Raw genomic sequence first — 16,414 nt, 5'->3', positions numbered from 1 at the left:
CAATAGCCAACAGGTAAAAACGATCCCAATGCCCGCTGACAGATGACGAGATAAAGTGTGGTACACATATGATGGACTACTATAAAGTCTTAAAAAGGAAGGAAATCCTGGCACATGCTTCATCATACATGAACCTGAAAGATGTTATGCTAAGTGAAATAAGCCAGTCACAAAAGCACATATACTGTGTGATTCCACTGAGATGAGGTCCTTAGAGTAGCCAAATTCGGAGAGACAGAAAGTGGAATAGAGGTTGCCGGGGGCTGGAGGAGGGAGGATGGGGAGCTACGATTCTGTAGGTTCAGAATTTCTATTTGGGATGATGAGAAATTTCTGGAGATGGATGATCGTGAGGGTAACACAGCAATGTGAATGTCCTTAATGCCGCTAAACTGGACACTTAAAATGGTTAAAATGGTGAATTTCATGCCCTGTATATTTTACCACAATCAGAAAATAAAATTAAAGAGAAAAACCAACACCACTGCTACCTGAGCCTAACTCCCGGAAATTCAGTTCGGTAGGTCAGGTGGAGCCGGGGAAGTGCGTTTTACGGCCCAGGTACTTTGAAGCGAGTGGTCCTCAGGCCATGCTTTGAGAGACGCCGGTCTAAAGGATTCCCTCCAACTCAGAAGCCCCGTGATTCTCTTAGAGGAAGAGGGCTGGTAGGAAATTCAGAGGGCTGTGGAGAACTGGGTTTTGATTATTGAGGCTAACTTGCGTCGAGGGCTCTGAGGGGTAACAGGAAGAGCACAATCAATGCGGGCCTCAATACTCCTGCCAAACGCTGTTAATTAAGATAATGAGACCAGAGAGAGAAGGGTCGGCAGCCCTCTCCTCTGAGTGGAATTCATTTAGCTTTAATCCCAGCCGTCAGCAGAATGGGTTCCCTTTCTTGACTTAGTTGCCCGCTCAGCAGAGCCGCGGGCCTCACCTTGGGTGAGTTACGGGCCGTGGTGTCTCCATGGGCAACGGGGAAGCCTGCACGCAGGGGCACCTCTGCTCCCTGGGCAACACAGTTAGCCTGCAAATCCCGCTGGCTGGGGCCAGGGCTTCTCCTGGGCTAAGTTAAATGCTTGATCCTTAACAAATAATACTCATAATGGGCTCTTTGAGAGGATCCGGGATTCTGAGCTTGGCCGCAAGGCTGGGGAGAGAATGTTTCTCCTGGCAGGTGGTAGCTCACATCCGGCAGGCGGTCGGAGTGCTGGGCATGGAGGACCGCTGTCTGAGCAAAACAGTTCATTCATTTCCAAATGGGTGCTGGGGAGGGTTTCTCCAAGGTTCACATAGTAATAAAAATCCTGGACTGACATCTTATTTTTGATAAAGGAGGCAAGAATACACAATGGAGAAAAGACAGCCTCTTCAATAAGTGGTGCTGGCAAAACTGGACAGCTACATGTAAAAGAATGAAATTAGAACACTCCCTAGCACCATACACAAAATTAAACACAAAATGGATTAAAGACCTAACTGTAAGGCCAGACACTATAAAACTCTTAGAGGAAAACATAGGCAGAACACTCTATGACATACATCACGGCAAGATCCTTTTTGACCCACCTCTTAGAGAAATGGAAATAAAAACAAAAATAAACAAATGGGACCTAATCAAACTTAAAAGCTTTTGCACAGCAAGGGAAACCATAAACAAGACTAAAAGATAACCCTCAGAACGGGAGAAAATATTTGCAAATGAAGCAACTGACAAAGGATTAACCTCCAAAATTTACAAGCAGCTCAATATCAAAAAAACAAACAACCCAATCCAAAAATGGGCAGAAGACCTAAATAGACATTTCTCCAAAGAAGATATACAGATTGCCAACAAACACATGAAAGGATGCTCAACATCAGTAATCATTAGAGAAATGCAAATCAAAACTACACTGAGGTATCACCTCACTCCAGTCAGAATGGCCATCATCAAAGAATCTACAAACAATAAATGCTGGAGAGGGTGTGGAGAAAAGGGAACCCTCTTGCAACCCTCTGTTGGTGGGAATGTAAGTTGATATAGCCACTATGGAGAACAGTATGGAGGTTCCTTAAAATCTAAAAATAGAACTACCATACGACCCAGCAATCCCACTACTGGGCATATCCCCTGAGAAAACCATAATTCAAAAAAGAGTCATGTACCACAATGTTCATTGCTGCTCTATTTACAATAGCCAGGACATGGAAGCAACCTAAGTGTCCATCATCGCATGAATGGATAAAGAAGATGTGACACATATATACAATGGAATATTACTCAGCCACAAAAAGAAACGAAATTGAGTGATTTGTAGTGAGGTGGATGGACCTAGAGACTGTCATACAAAGGGAAGTAAGTCAAAAAGAGAAAAATAGGGCTTCCCTGGTGGCGCAGTGGTTGAGAATCTGCCTGCTAATGCGGAGGACACGGGTTCGAGCCCTGGTCTGGGAGGATCCCACATGCCACAGAGCAACTGGGCCCGTGAGCCACAACTACTGAGCCTGCGCGTCTGGAGCCTGTGCTCCGCAACAAGAGGGGCCGCGACAGTGAGAGGCCCGCGCACCGCGATGAAGAGTGGCCCCCGCTCGCCGCAACTAGAGAGAGCCCTCGCGCAGAAACGAAGACCCAACAGAGCCAAAAATAAATAAATAAATAAATAAATAAATAAATAAATAAATTTTAAGAAAAGAGAGAAAAATAAATACTGTATGCTAACACATATATATGGAATCTAAAAAAAAAAAAGGTTCTGATGAACCTAGGGGCAGGACAGGAATAAAGACGCAGATGTAGAGAATGGACTTGAGGACAAGGGGAGGGGAAAGGGTAAGCTGGGACGAAGTGAGAGAGTGACATGGACTTATATATACACTACCAAATATAAAATAGATAGCTAGTGGGAAGCAGCCACATAGCACAGGGAGATCAGCTTGGTGTTTTGTGACCGACTAGAGGGGTGGGATAGGGAGGGTGGGAGGGAGATGCAAGAGGCAGGAGATATGGGGATATATGTAAATGTATAGCTGATTCACTTTGTTATAAAGCAGAAACTAACACACCATTGTAAAGCAACTATACTCCAATAAAGATGTTTAAAAAAAAAAAATCCTGGACTGAGTCCACATGTGAATATGTTCAAGGTCAGCCTTGGAAAAAGGCTCAAGGCCAGTGGACACGGGGACCCTCCCAGGGCAAACGTGTTCTCCGATGCAGAATACAGCATCCCATCGGGACAAGCCAGCAAACGGGAACTCTGAAGGCTGCAATGTCGCCGGGGCCATGGTCCTTCCAGCCCAGCATTCCGCCTCTGACAACAGTTCCAATAAAACCCATGGGTGACTGCAGTGCCTTGAACTCAGAGTTTGCTCCCCAGATACAAGCCCAGCTTCCTCCACAAACCACCATGACTTTGAGGCTCTCCTGGGTGTCCTCTTTTTCATTCAACACCACCTCTTTTCGTGGTGACCAGCTGCTATACTGAGAATCTGTGCTTGTCCTAGAGTAACTCTTCCCAGGCCGAGCCTCCCACTCTGTGTTGGTCACTGCTGGACCCTGGGGAGTCCCTACCTGCAAGGGTCTCAAGGTTTCTAGAAAGACTCTAGAGCAGGGATGCCCCAAGTGATGTCCCCGACAAGCAGCACCAGCACCACTTGGGGCCCCACCTCCTCCTGAATCAGAGGCTCTGGGGCTGGCGCCTGGCAGCCTGTTTTATCATGCGCTCTGGGTGATTCTGATGCACACTCAACATCTGAGAACCACTGGGCTCAATTCTGGAGGGAGGAAAGAAATATAACCTAATAACTACAATACTGCGGAGTGGGCATCTTCGCCTACATGCTCGTCCCCACAGAGCTCTGAGCTTCCCCCTTCCCTCATCCTCCCAGTCTTGGGGAGGTATCATTGTCTCCCCATTTACACACACGAGAAAACTAAGGCCCAGAGCAGTTAAGTAACTTCCTTAAGACCACACAGCTCTGTCTACCCTCTAAGCCTAGCGTCTCTGGCGTGGCTGCACAAGTGGGTCAGTACAGGGGTACTGCTGTAGCCCACCTCTTGGTCATTGTCTGCTGATCTTGTGGTCACTTGCCCTGGGTCACAGAGGGTATGAGCCCTGGCTCCCAGGGGAAGGTGAGCCTCTCAGCCCCTCGCCCCTTTCAGCTCCGCGTGAAGGCCCACCCTAGCCCGAGATGGTCCCTTTGAAATGCTGAGTTCTCTCCCACTCTCTCAGCATGACCTTCCTCCTTCCAGGTCTCTTGGGCCCTTCCTTCCACTACACTGACTCTCTGACGGCCCCGTAATTCCCCTTGAACCTTCCGTGACCTTTAAATGCATCCGCCTCTTTACACCTCCCCATGGTTCTAGACTCCACAGACCTTCTCTTCAAACCCTCTTTCAACACCTCCAACTCGGATGCCTCCTTGCTCTGCTATCCCATCTGTCTATACCAGACTCCTGCCGTCTGCGTGCCTACACCTGGTGGCTGTAGCTCTGTCAGGAAAAACCGCCTTGGTGCCCACACTAATGTGCAGAATCCAATCGTGCTGTCACCCTCTCTCCTACCCCTAAGGAGTGATTCCAAACCTTCACTGGCTTTCCCTCACCCATCCCGCCTGGCCTCGGCCCTCTCAGAAGATGTTGACCTTGCTTCCTACTTCTAGGAGAGAAGGAAGGTCTGGCTCTTGACGTGGCACATGCCGCAGCCATCCAGTGACTCTCTGTGTCCGCCAGCAAGGCCCACAGGAGGGCTTATGGCCCGTCCTGGGGGCAGTGCCCTGTGGAGCCACTGGGAGGTGAGCTCCGGGGTCAAGAGTGTGTGGTGGGACTGAGGCAGCTCAGGCTTGGTCCAGCCAGAGAAGGCAGCTTGTTCGTGCACACGTGGGTGCAAAAGGTGCTCCACGGTCAGACATGGCAGTCCTTTCGTGCAAAAAAAAAAAAAGGGTGCTTCCCACCCACCCTTCTCCTCAGACCCATCACACGCCCGAGGGGAGACAGTCATCAGCAGCTTCCATGGGCATCGCAGATTCACACAGCAGGGCAAAGCCTGACGACTGACAATGGTTCTCCAAAGAGGAAGCAGACAATTAGCACACTGGGTCTCCGTGCACTCATGCGACCTCAGGAGAACGGTTTACTGATTTGCTCGTGCCTGGGGGTCTCGTTAGGGTTTGTTTGTATCTCTCCGTGTGCATGATGCTTCGATACAAAGCTTGTCTAGTGAGTCTAGCCCAGCGAGAAACTTCCCTTTCATGTGTCTGGGTGGCAGTTTCTTAACAAGAAACTCAGTCAAATGCCTTGCTGAGTTCCCAGGGCTGCTGGAAGCTGGTAACCCTGTCAGGATGGAAATGAGCTGAGTCTGATACGACTTGCTGTTCCAGAACCTATGCTGACCTGTCGGGGTTCCCGCCACCTTTCCTCAGAGCTGCAGACCCTGGGCCAGATCTCTTCTAGGAATTTGTCCACAACTGCTGTCAAGCTCACTGGTTTGTAGTTATTTTGTAAATATCTGTTGAATGAATGAAATTGCCACATCCTGCCTCTGGGTCCTCCTCCCTCTTCACGGCCCGCAGGGCCAGCTGCCAGGGTGCTGAGGGCTCATCTGCACTCTGGATCCCTTGGATGGGCTGCTTTGAGGCGGGGGAAAGCCTGGAGCTCTTCAGAGCAGCCGCAGCTCGCCTGCTCTCTCCCCTCCTACCTGGGGGTGGTTATCTGTGCTTATGATCCCATCAGCTTCTGAGAGGGAGCTTGCCCCTTCCTTCTTCCTCCTCATCTGGACATACCTTGAAATACCCTCTTGGGCATCTGTAGCATTTCCTCCAAATTCAGAGCATTTGGGGCTATAGCCTTTCTGATCAAACACTGCACCATATTCATCTTTGGTTGTGGACCCTTATTTCCATCTTCAGTACATATGAAACTCTAACAAGGTGGGTGAAGTCAGACGAGCTTCCTTAATTCCCCACTGGAAGAAGCCTCAAGTACATCAATGCAGATGGTGGCTAATTCTGTGAAGTTCATCTCAGGACGCCACCACCAGCATCGATTCCCCTCACTTCCAATTGTTTGTGCTGCCCAGCTCCACAGCCCCTGCCTCCTGTCTGGGCTGCTGCAGTGCCCACCCCCTCCAGCTGATCGCCCACAGCAAGCCTGACCCCGACACCTGCATCTCTCGCTCAGCTAAGTGAGGGGGCTTGTAGAGCATGGCTCTGACCAGAAACCTTCACTAGCTCCTCTTGCCCACAATGACCCAACTCTTCAGGGCATAAAACTCCACTGTGGACGATAATCTATTCCTGGAATGGCTGATTAGAGAGGTCCCTTAGCTCCTGAACCCTCCCATCGGACAGAGGGGAAACTCCATCCAATCTACCTTCCGGCTTATCTAGTCTTGCCTGGGCTCCAGGGATAACTCACCTTCTCCCAGTATGAAACTGGAGCCCAGAGATCCAATTTCTCTGCTTATGCTGATCCTGGGCTTGGAATGCTTGTTCCCATCTCATCTGCTTACCCAACTCCAACTCACCTCTCACAGGCTACCCCAGAAGCCAACTCTTCCGTGAAACGGTTCTCATATTCCTACAGGCACTTTATCTCCCTCCCTTGTTCCCTTGTTCACCACATCTTGTCTCCTCCAGATTGTCCATCTCCTGAGGGTAAGGACCCAGTTTTGCTCATGCGGTACCCCTGAGACACATAGCACAACTGAAGCGCCCGGTGATATGTTCCCCGTTAACATTTTGAAGGAGAGTGCTTGTCATCAGGAGTACTTACCTCCAGTCCTAACAGAAGGGGCTTCTAGTATGTTCTTATTCTAGAGGCACGGGGTCCCTGATTGTTTAAAGGTTTCAGTTTCTGAGACAATGGGACCTCCTAGCAGCGATGATGGTTGTCAGTGTTTTTCTGGAGAATCGAGAGAAAGGGCTTTTGTTTTCCTAAGGGAGAACAGGAAAGCTAATTAGGAGGGAGAAACAGAAAACATTACGTAGATGTTCTTCTATGCCACACAGTGATTTTCTCTGTAGGGGTATTTAAAACTTTAGGTGTGTCTCTGATTAAGGGGAATTTTAATTGAAAAAGATCAAGACCCTTTTGTAAATCGAGGCATTTGGAACATCAGAGCTGAAGAGACCTGGAGAAATCTCATGCCCAGCCTCTGGGCCAATTAGTCAGGGGGGCTTTCTTCCTTGTCCCTCCAGGGAGGGAACTCCATAATTTCGTAATCCACTCCATCTTTATTGTCACAGTGGTGGTGAGGAAGCACCTCCCTTGGACCCAGATGTCCCTTTCATGACGTTTCTGTGGTCATTTAGTTACTGGGGACCCACACACAGGATGAGGACAATCCACCGTCTTCTCCACAGGGAGCAGAGAGCTTGTGGGTTTCTAGGGAAAAAGCTAGGTTTGCCATCAAAGTTTGACATTTCTAAGCAGTATGATTAAGTAAACTGTGGTTGAGCTAGGAGACATTGGATAATTATTGGGTCTCAGATTTAGGATGAGATGGGCCCTGAAAGTTAAGAATGACATAGAGTACTTTTCACCATTTTATTGAACTCTGGCTCAGAGGTTAAGCATGTACCTGTCACATATCCATCACATTGTGGAGCTAGGATTTGAATCCAGTTGTGAGCTTAGTTGTCATTTTGATCTTCAAAAGAAAAAAAATCAAAATTGTGGACACTGCAGAATAGATACAGAACCTCCAAGGATGATTTGCCTATGAATCACCCAGCGATCTTGCTGAAATGCAGATTGTGATTCAGCGGGTCTGGGGAAAGACCCGAGATTCGGCATTCCTAACAAGCCTCCAGGTAATACTGATGCTGCTGGTTCAGTGACCATGATTTGTGAGGTAGGGACTTAAGAGAGCTGTTATGGGCCTCACTGCTCACTACTCAGGCTGCCTCATCTCCCAGGAATAAAGTATGACCAGGAAGCTGCATGATCACTTTTGAGAAGGGGACCGTACATTCGCCCCCAATTCTTCTTAGTCCTGAAGCCTGAAGCATTGGATGGTGCTCGAGGAGGGTTATTTGAGGCTTCTGAGGCAGGGGAGCTGGGCAGGTCACATCGTTTACTTGGAGCTAAGGAAAAAGGAGAGCTTGGGTACCACTCCTCAGGCTCCCGGACAGGCGCCTCCCCTGGAGACCAGCAGGGGGCGCACAAAGGGCGGAGACCAAGGCAAGAGCCCTCCGAGGGCCTCCGGAAAGCCTGGGCTGAGGGGTGTGGAAGCCACCAGGGTCTCTGAACTGAGCCCCGCTGAGAAGTTCCTATTGCTCGCTTACGTTTAGAAAACACGCAAGTGCTCCTGGCAGGCTGGCACAGGGAGAGGAGATCACGACTGAATTTCGAAACAGGACTGTGATATCTTTTCTTCCTTGGCATGCACCTTAGAAGGAATTACCCACCCCTTCCCCCAACCCCATGCACCCTTTGAGGCTCTGAATCTGTTGGGCAGTGTACACAATTTTGATTTTTAGGAAAGGTCAAAATGACAACTAAGTTTGTAGCTGGATTCAAATCCTAGCCCCACAATTTAATAGATGTGTGACCTTGAGGAAGTGCTTAACCTCTCTGAGCGCCAGCTTAAATCACCTATAGATCGCAACAATAGTAGCTTCTACTTCCCTGGGGAAGCATCCACAGAGGCTTTTAAGGACCCTCCAGATTCCGAATGAAGAGCCCCGTTATTGATGTGTCATCCTCTAATATTTCTTGCTTGCTTAAGTAGACAGACATCATTTATCCAACTGCACCTCACCAGAAATGTATTCCTTTTGGAAACCACTGAAGGGGAACAGTGAGAGAAGGAAACGGAATTATTTCTCAATACGCTGGGGATTTGGTGTTTCTCTTTTCCGCACTCATGGGAAATTATGTAAAAGTTTCTCTTGTTGTCTTTAATATCTTCAGGTGGCAGTCCCCCCAAACCAAAACAAAAAGAGCACCATCCAGAGGCATGACAGTCTGAAGGCAGGATGTTAAAGACCCAAATGGTTCAGGTACAAAAATGGTTTCTCTTCTGTCTGCACATTACAAACTCTTTAGCACACAGTTTTAAAGCACCTGATTGAAAGAAATAATTCCATCCGAGCGGTTATTAAAAACTAACAACTAGCGTGACGCATCTAAAAATCCTTGGGAAAAGATAGCTCACCAAGGAATTGAACATCTCTGTCTTCAGCTTCAGGCAGCACCAATATCCTCAATTAGAAAATTCACATCTGAGACTCTGACAGCCCCCCGAATGCAACTCAGCTAAACCCCGCGTGTTCAGGGGTAAAGTAAATTGCCAGGAAAGATGGGCAGCTCCGAGGTCAGGAGCCCGAGCAGACGGAGTGCTGGGAAGTCTGATATTGCCTCCCCTGAAAGTAATGACACAGGCAACCCGCTAAGAGCGGCAAAAATCATTTGGATTGTGATGTAAATTGGAAGCAGCTGGGGGGAGGCATGGGCAAGAGAAACCTTATTAAACTATGATCCGTTAGACACAGAGAATGGAAATGTGAAGAGAGATTACAAAACACTTGAGAACCGTCCTGGGAGGGATCTGCAGTCCGTGCTGGGTTAACAAGAGCATCAAGAGAAACCTCCCTAGGCTGGTAAAATCAAGTCCGCTCTGCGGCTGAGGGAGACACCCCCTGGTGAGAGGTGAGGGAAGGGAGAGGGAGGGAGTCAGGCCAGGAGGAGGGGGTCCTGCATCTCCAGGCCTGCCGGCTGCAGAGGAGGAAGGATGATTTCACTGGCGGTGCCCCAGGGACTGTAAGCAGGGCAGGCAGGGCTGGGAAACACGCCCCTGCTGGAAGCACGCATTCCTGCTACGTGCCCAGCGTCCAGGGCCCCCAGGGAGGTGCGTGGAATGTGGAATCTGCCCTGGGCAGGCTGCCTGGGGTGGCTGTGTTCCATTCTGAATGGGGGAGGGGTCAGCAAGAAACTTGGCTCCTCAGCGCTGTGGGTGGTCCCTTCCAAGATGCATGAGATATGGCAAAAGCTCTGGGCTGGGAGAGGGGAAACCTGGGTACTAGCCCTCCTTCGGCCATCACCTGGGCATCCTTGACAAGTTTAACTTCCCTTGTCCTGTTTCTGTACGTGTATGATGGCAAGTTTGAACTGGAAGCATTTTCACAGCCTATAAACCCTAAAGTTATCTAATGAGACTTGCTGAGTATCATGACAGCAATCACAGACCAGGACACAATCACAACCCACCCCCCCACTTTCAGCAAATTTACAGATCTGTTATAGATATTCTTGAAAATATCTATGGAAAATAATGGTATTGATGTACCAATAAAATGGATAAATAAAATGGATCCACATGTATCCTAGCCTCGAATAGCAACTTTTTCCCGCCTAGGAATTTATTCTCAGAGGGAACTGCTTCTTTGGCTAGATAATCTTTTGAGAGTAGAAAACTTTTCCCCCTCTTTGTATTTCCACCTTCCGCTGCCCACCTCCACCCTCTAGAAGTCTCCTGATGTCATTGCCCCAGGCCAGGTATGTAACAGGACTGATTCCAGTTTGCAGGATTTTCTGGCTTTCATTTCCCAAACAGGGACTTATGTCCAGGACACAGAGGCTTTTCCAGGAGGTCCTGAGAGGAGTGAAGTTGGCGGGGCAGAACAGTGAGGTTTGGAAGAAACAGGAAAGGAAGAGAGGTCTGGGGGTCCCAGGAGGACAGGACTTTGGCAAGTCCCCAGAGTTTGGCCGTGTGGTACAGAAGCAGCAGAGACTGCGAGGGAGGCAGGGTCAGGAGCGTGCTCAGTGGTAACCTGAATGGACCAGACTGGTGAGTAGGATCACCCTCAGCCCTGCCCCGAGGTCTCGGCACTGTGTAAGATCCAGAAATTATGACACCACCCTGGGGTGGTTTCTATTCTTGCCAGCCTGGTGAGACAAAGGGTGCAAACGGATATTAAGTTGATCTCTAGAAAATAAAAGGAGAGGCAGTTATTTCTTACACACCTCAGCGTCTTATTGATTCGTACTTGCAATCCTTTTGTGTGTTGAGAAAGAAAGTAAAGTTAGCCTTGGGGCTTTCTAGAACCAGTTAAGTCTTGGACCATGATGAGGCAGAAGCTCAGAACACAGAAACTCAGGGCTGAAAGTGGTTTTCAATCTCGCCTTCATTATGGCCAAGTTCAAATGCTGGCTCAGTTGTCCTGTCTACAGAATGGAGTGGTCATGAGGATTAAATGAGATGATATATGTAGCTCGTATTTCTGGGTCCCTTGCAGTGTCTTGCACATGGTAGATTATTTGTTGACTATTACATTATTTATTGACTAGTAAATCATTTATTGATTATTAAAGCTAGCCTAACCTACAATGAATAGACAGATAGATAGATAGATTAGTAATGGGTTTGGTGACCTTGGATAAGTCATGCTGTCAGCAGCGCAAGGACTAAGAATCGTGCAGTAGTGTCGGGACCGTGAACATTCATCTAGAGTAAAGCACGAGCTGCTCATCTTGAATCAGTGCAGTGGTTTAAGCGCGTGGACCCTGAAGCCAGACACATCCAGCTGGAACCCTGGCTCTCCATTCACCGCTGTGTCATTGGGTGGGCTCCCTGGGCCTCATTTCTGTCATTGGAAAAATGAGAATAATAACAATACCCACCCCACAGGGACTCAGAACAGCGTCCGGCTCAGTGTAAATGCTGTTTTTGCGTTTGCTATTATTGCTGGTGTCATGAATTTGTGCACAGTCAAGGAGAAAACATCTGGCCCCCACCGTTATGAAGCAAAGTCAAGTATGGGGCACTTGAGACAAGTTTACCGCATGCCAAGGAGGTGAGAACCAGGTGTTTCCAGGTTGCAATACCCTCTTGTTGGATCTGGCAATACCATGACTTTGGAGATTACCCCAGATGACAGTTCTCTGGGACAACTGTGGGGAAGGGAGGGGAGGAAGGTTAAATGAAATACAATCAATGTGAAGCGGGGAATTTATGTATTTTCCTTAGCATAAATGGGCTCCTTCCCTCCTGCATTCAACTGTGGTTAAATCTCTTACAAAACAAACAAAACTATCTTCTCTTGACATGACCACTCCTCCCTCCCTGCTGAGAGAAAATCTATCCTTTTGTGGGCAAATGCCTCAGACATGAGGTCTGAAGACTCCACCCAATGATCCCACTGCCCAATAACCTAGCCTCTTCTGACCCCAAGAGACCTGGCTTTCTTGTGGGAGCTCCCCTCTCGAAGTTGGCCTCCTTCTCATCTATTCTTGCCTGAATCTCTCTGTTCTTCTTTTTGGCACACACAGCTTTGGCCACCCATCTCTTCTTGAACTATCTCCTCCCTTGGCTTCCTTGATTTTCTTCTCTCGTTCTGTCATTCTGTTTTCCACCAGTTCCTCTCTCCCGCCCCCTGCCCCTAGAATGTAGGTTTTCCCCTAGACCTTGTTCTCGGCTTAGCTTCTTCTGGCAATGATCGCATTTGCTTTCACAAGCTGGACCATCCCTACTACACTCCCACCATCTCCCCCTAACCCTGACCTGAACTGTATTCAAAGTGCTGATTAAAGGACATCCCCACTTGGGTGTCCTGCAATAACTTCAGATGCAATAATGCCCCAAAGTGACTTAACAATATTTTGGTCTTTGAAAATCCTCCAGAAAACAGAAACATTTTTGCACGGCGCTCAGAAGGATGTGAATGGACCTCTCCCTGGGCCAGGGACCCAACTCTCGTGTGAATCAACTTCCCCCTGCCTCACAGGTTATGAGCCAACCTTCTCCTTTACTCTATATTACTCATCACCAAATCTTACTTGTTTTCCTTTCAGATGTCCCTAGTGTTGTCCTTCCTTTTACATTTTCATCACCCAGGTTCAGCCTTCCATCCAATGTATGTTTATTGGGCACTCTCTCCCAGGAAGGCTGTAAGCTGATAGGGCTTCATCAAGGATGAATCCAGTCCCAGTGATCAGGGAGCTAACAGTCAGGACTGCGGCGGGGTGGGGCGCAGCCACAAGAGGGAGGGATGCTGTGAGAGGGTGTGCTGGCAGGGCAGCAGGGCACGAAGGAGGACGTGCAAACCCAGCCTGAGGGACCTCTACTCCCAGGGGATATAGACACTGAGCACTGAGCCCTGTGGATGGGGAGGGGTAAGCTCGGGACAGCAGTGGGCATTCCCGGCAGAGGCTGTCAAACAACACCGTCAAGGGAGAGGAGGAGCCCAGGCATGGGAATCCACTGTGGGTTCAAGGTGGGAGCTGGTGGGAGGTGAGGCTGGAGAAGATACCCTGGGGCTGGGTCAAGAAGGACCTCGAAGTCTGTTCTGAGGCAGAGGGGGCTGCTAAGTGTTTTGAGTACTGCCACCACATTAAACGCGAATTCCTCCACCAAACTTATCCAATCTTTAAATTCCCAATAATAGTGCTTAACCCGCAAGTAGGTGAGGTGCTTCACAGTGCCCAAATCTGGCTGAATTTCAATCAAGAATCATTTACCAAATGCTGCCTGCTATGTGCCAGACACCAACGCCGGCTCAGAGGACCGCGAGACGAGTGAGACACAGCCCCGCCTCTGTAGGTGGGGCAAAGACCCCTCAACCCAACTGGGCAACACAGGGTGTACGCACTTCAGTAGAGGTGCAGGCGAGCTGCAGTGGAGGGCAAAGGAGGAACGCCCCCAACGCTGCCTGAAGGCTGGGGGAGGGGCCAGCCAGGGAAGTCTTCCTTGGAGACGGTGCTATTTGAGGTGCTTCCTAAAAAACAGAGGATTCCCGGGACTTCCCTGGTGGCCCTGTGGTTAAGACTCCGCACTTCTAATGCAGAGGACACGGGTTTGATCCCTGGTCGGGGAGCTAAGATCCCACATGCCGCATGGCCAAAAAAACCCAAAACACAAGAACAAAAAAAACCAAACCCAGAGGATTCCCCAGCAGAGAGAATTCTGGGCACAGGAGAGCAAGCACAGGGAGAGAGAGGCATGCAGAAGAGGCCTAGTCAGAGCGCCATGGGCAGTCAGTGTGGTATGGGCAAGGGGTGGACCGACAGTGGCAGGAGGCGGGGCTGGGAAGGAAGGCAGGGAATTGGGACTGCATGGGGGAGGGGCAGCGAGTGCCTTTTCTTAGTCTGAGCTTCATATTATCCTTGGGCTTTCTGCCCTCTGCCTTGCCTGGTGCCTGACTGTTGTTTCTATAACAAATGCAGCTGAAGACCAAGTAGCTCCCGAAGCCCTCTCTGCCTTTTCCAGCCCACATGGGCTGTCTTCTTTGAACCAGCAGATGACAACACCTAATTTCACTTACTTGCTCTCTAATTGTTACGCAGGTGCTGGTTTTCTCTCCTCCCCTGAACCTGGAAGCTTCTGAAGGGCAGGAACAATGCCTGAAACCTGAGTTGGTCCCATGAAGCTGAGCACACTGTGGGTCGTGGCCCCCATATGGGGGAGGGCGCTGCAAAACCAGTGCTGGGAATTCCTGAAGCTTGAGACCTGACTGAAGATTTGAATCTGCTTTCTGCGTTCTTCTCCACGAAACAAAAAAGGGAAGCAAACACATGTGGATTCAGTAACTGTACATTCCAGTGTTTTCTTGCTCTCCAAGTCTATGAGCATGAATAGACAAACAGGCCTATTTTGATTTCAACACTCAGCAACGCCAAACTTCCGGATGCAGGGAAATCAGCAAAGAAGGCTCTGGGACACAACTTCCTCAGAAGTCTTGCCTCCTCAGAAACAAACCCAGAAAGCTGGCAGGGATGGCTCTGCATTCAGACAACAGAATCTAAAGGCTTCTTGCTCTGCTCAGAGCTATAATACCCAAGGGGATGATCCTGTGATGTCATTTAGGATGGAAGTACCGGTCGGGTTGATATGCATGGTGTGGGCATAGGGATTGTTAAAATATGCTGGGCAGTTAGCTTTGGCCTGGGCCCCTCCTCTGGGAACCCCCTGGAATGTCTCCACAATCCGGCAACTCAGGGATCAGCACTGAGCACCACAGACCTTCTCCCAGGGCCCTGTCCCAGTGTTCCCTTTCAGACTGGCTGTGCCCGGCACAACCGGAAGTTGCTGGCCACTGTCTTCTGTCCACAAGAACAAGGGTGAAGTGAGTCAGAGGGTCCAGGAGATCTTGGACAAATTTGTCAGTGCTCAGCCTGGCTGAGTAAATGCAGGGAAAAGTGATCGAACAACAGACGTTTGGCAAAGGCCTGGCTGCTCCCCAGGGCAGCTCTCCAGCATCAGCGTGTAATCACTATCGCCCTCTTCCAGGCACTGAGCAAGAGGGCACATCCCAGATGCACCTGACAGCCAAACAGGGCGTGGTATTGATTGGGTCACTGCTCAACAAGAGTGCCTATCTGAAGGACACTGGGGTTAGTTGCTTGTAGGTGGGTCCCGGTGCTGGATAGGTGTTCCAAACACTAAGTGACTACATAGCTAACCCACTGCAAGGGAAAGCCTCCGCCACCAATTCCCACCCAACGTGGCCTCAGCAGACTTCCTGGGATAGCACCCCTCACCCCCAAGACAATCAACTAACCCCCTTCCTTACCCCTTAACACATGTCGTTCCAACTGTGGTTTTCCAGGACCATTGCCACTATGCTCTTATGTTCATAGGCAGATTTCTTTTTTTGAACATAAAAGTCAACAATATTTACCTTGGAGGCTTTGCCAGGCTGCTCTACCTGGTGTTATGGGGGCGGAGAGGCGGAGGTTCAAGGCCTTTTGTTGAGCGGCTCAGTAACTTTCTGGGATTTCCATGGCTCTGCTGAAGGTGGCTGTCTCCCTTTTCCAAGGAAGATAGTGAAGCCACCTGCCCCTTCCCAGGGTGGGAACGAAAGTGAAAGTGAGAAAGTCTGACAGCACTGTTCCACGGTGGAGATGCAAGTGACTTCTTCACAGCCAAGGTTTCCCGAGGCCCGCCGGCAAGGTATCTACGTGCTCCCCCTTTGCCCCCACCCCGCCCCCCGGGGCCCCGAGGAGCCAAGAGCGCGGTCCTGGGAATGGGTCCAAAGAATGGGCGCCCGGGGCGCAGGAGGAGAGCTGGAAACAGCCCAGGACGCCCCTGGAGGGGAAGAGGCGCCCGATGGCCACAGGTGGCCCGGTCCCCGCCCCCCCCCACCCCTGGGGACTCCGGGTTCCCGCCCCGCCCCTCCCCTCCCCTCCTCTCCTGCACGGCAAGGCGCTCACCTCTGGGGAAGTCTCCCGGCGCCGCGCGCCACGTCTCGCTCCTCCCAGTCGCAGAAGCGGCGCCCCAGGCAGGGCTCCAGAAGACCCCGCCGGCCCCGCCCCCGGACAGGCCCCGCCCCCGTCCCAGCCCCGCCCCGCAGCCCAGGTAACCTCTGCGTGCTCTCCAGCAAGTGGACCTCCTGCTCCAGCCCTGAGGCTCCTCAGATGCGCCCCGGAGACCCTGCGGCTGCGGGGACCGTCGAAAAGGGTCCGTTTGACGAGGAAGAATATAGGGGACCCATGGAT

At 50.2% G+C, this 16,414-nt stretch overlaps 1 long non-coding RNA gene across 1 annotated transcript in view; it reads right to left on the bottom strand.

The window, feature by feature from the left end:
• The window catches only part of LOC137761617 (uncharacterized), a 47,773-nt gene extending 31,593 nt beyond the window's left edge, over positions 1-16,180 (bottom strand). Inside the window, exons 1-3 of the long non-coding RNA XR_011073433.1 lie at positions 16,130-16,180; positions 15,598-15,758; positions 6,752-6,912 (exon numbers count right to left, since the gene is read on the bottom strand). This is a non-coding gene — a long non-coding RNA (uncharacterized lncRNA). The remainder of the gene's footprint in view (positions 1-6,751; positions 6,913-15,597; positions 15,759-16,129) is intronic.
• Positions 16,181-16,414: the final 234 nt, after the last annotated feature.

The sequence above is a fragment of the Eschrichtius robustus genome, chromosome 3 (assembly GCF_028021215.1).
Source record: "Eschrichtius robustus isolate mEscRob2 chromosome 3, mEscRob2.pri, whole genome shotgun sequence".
NCBI classification, from domain to species: Eukaryota; Metazoa; Chordata; class Mammalia; order Artiodactyla; family Eschrichtiidae; genus Eschrichtius; species Eschrichtius robustus.
The sequence above is the reverse complement of the archived record's forward strand: the minus strand, read 5'-3'. Positions and strand labels throughout refer to the sequence as shown.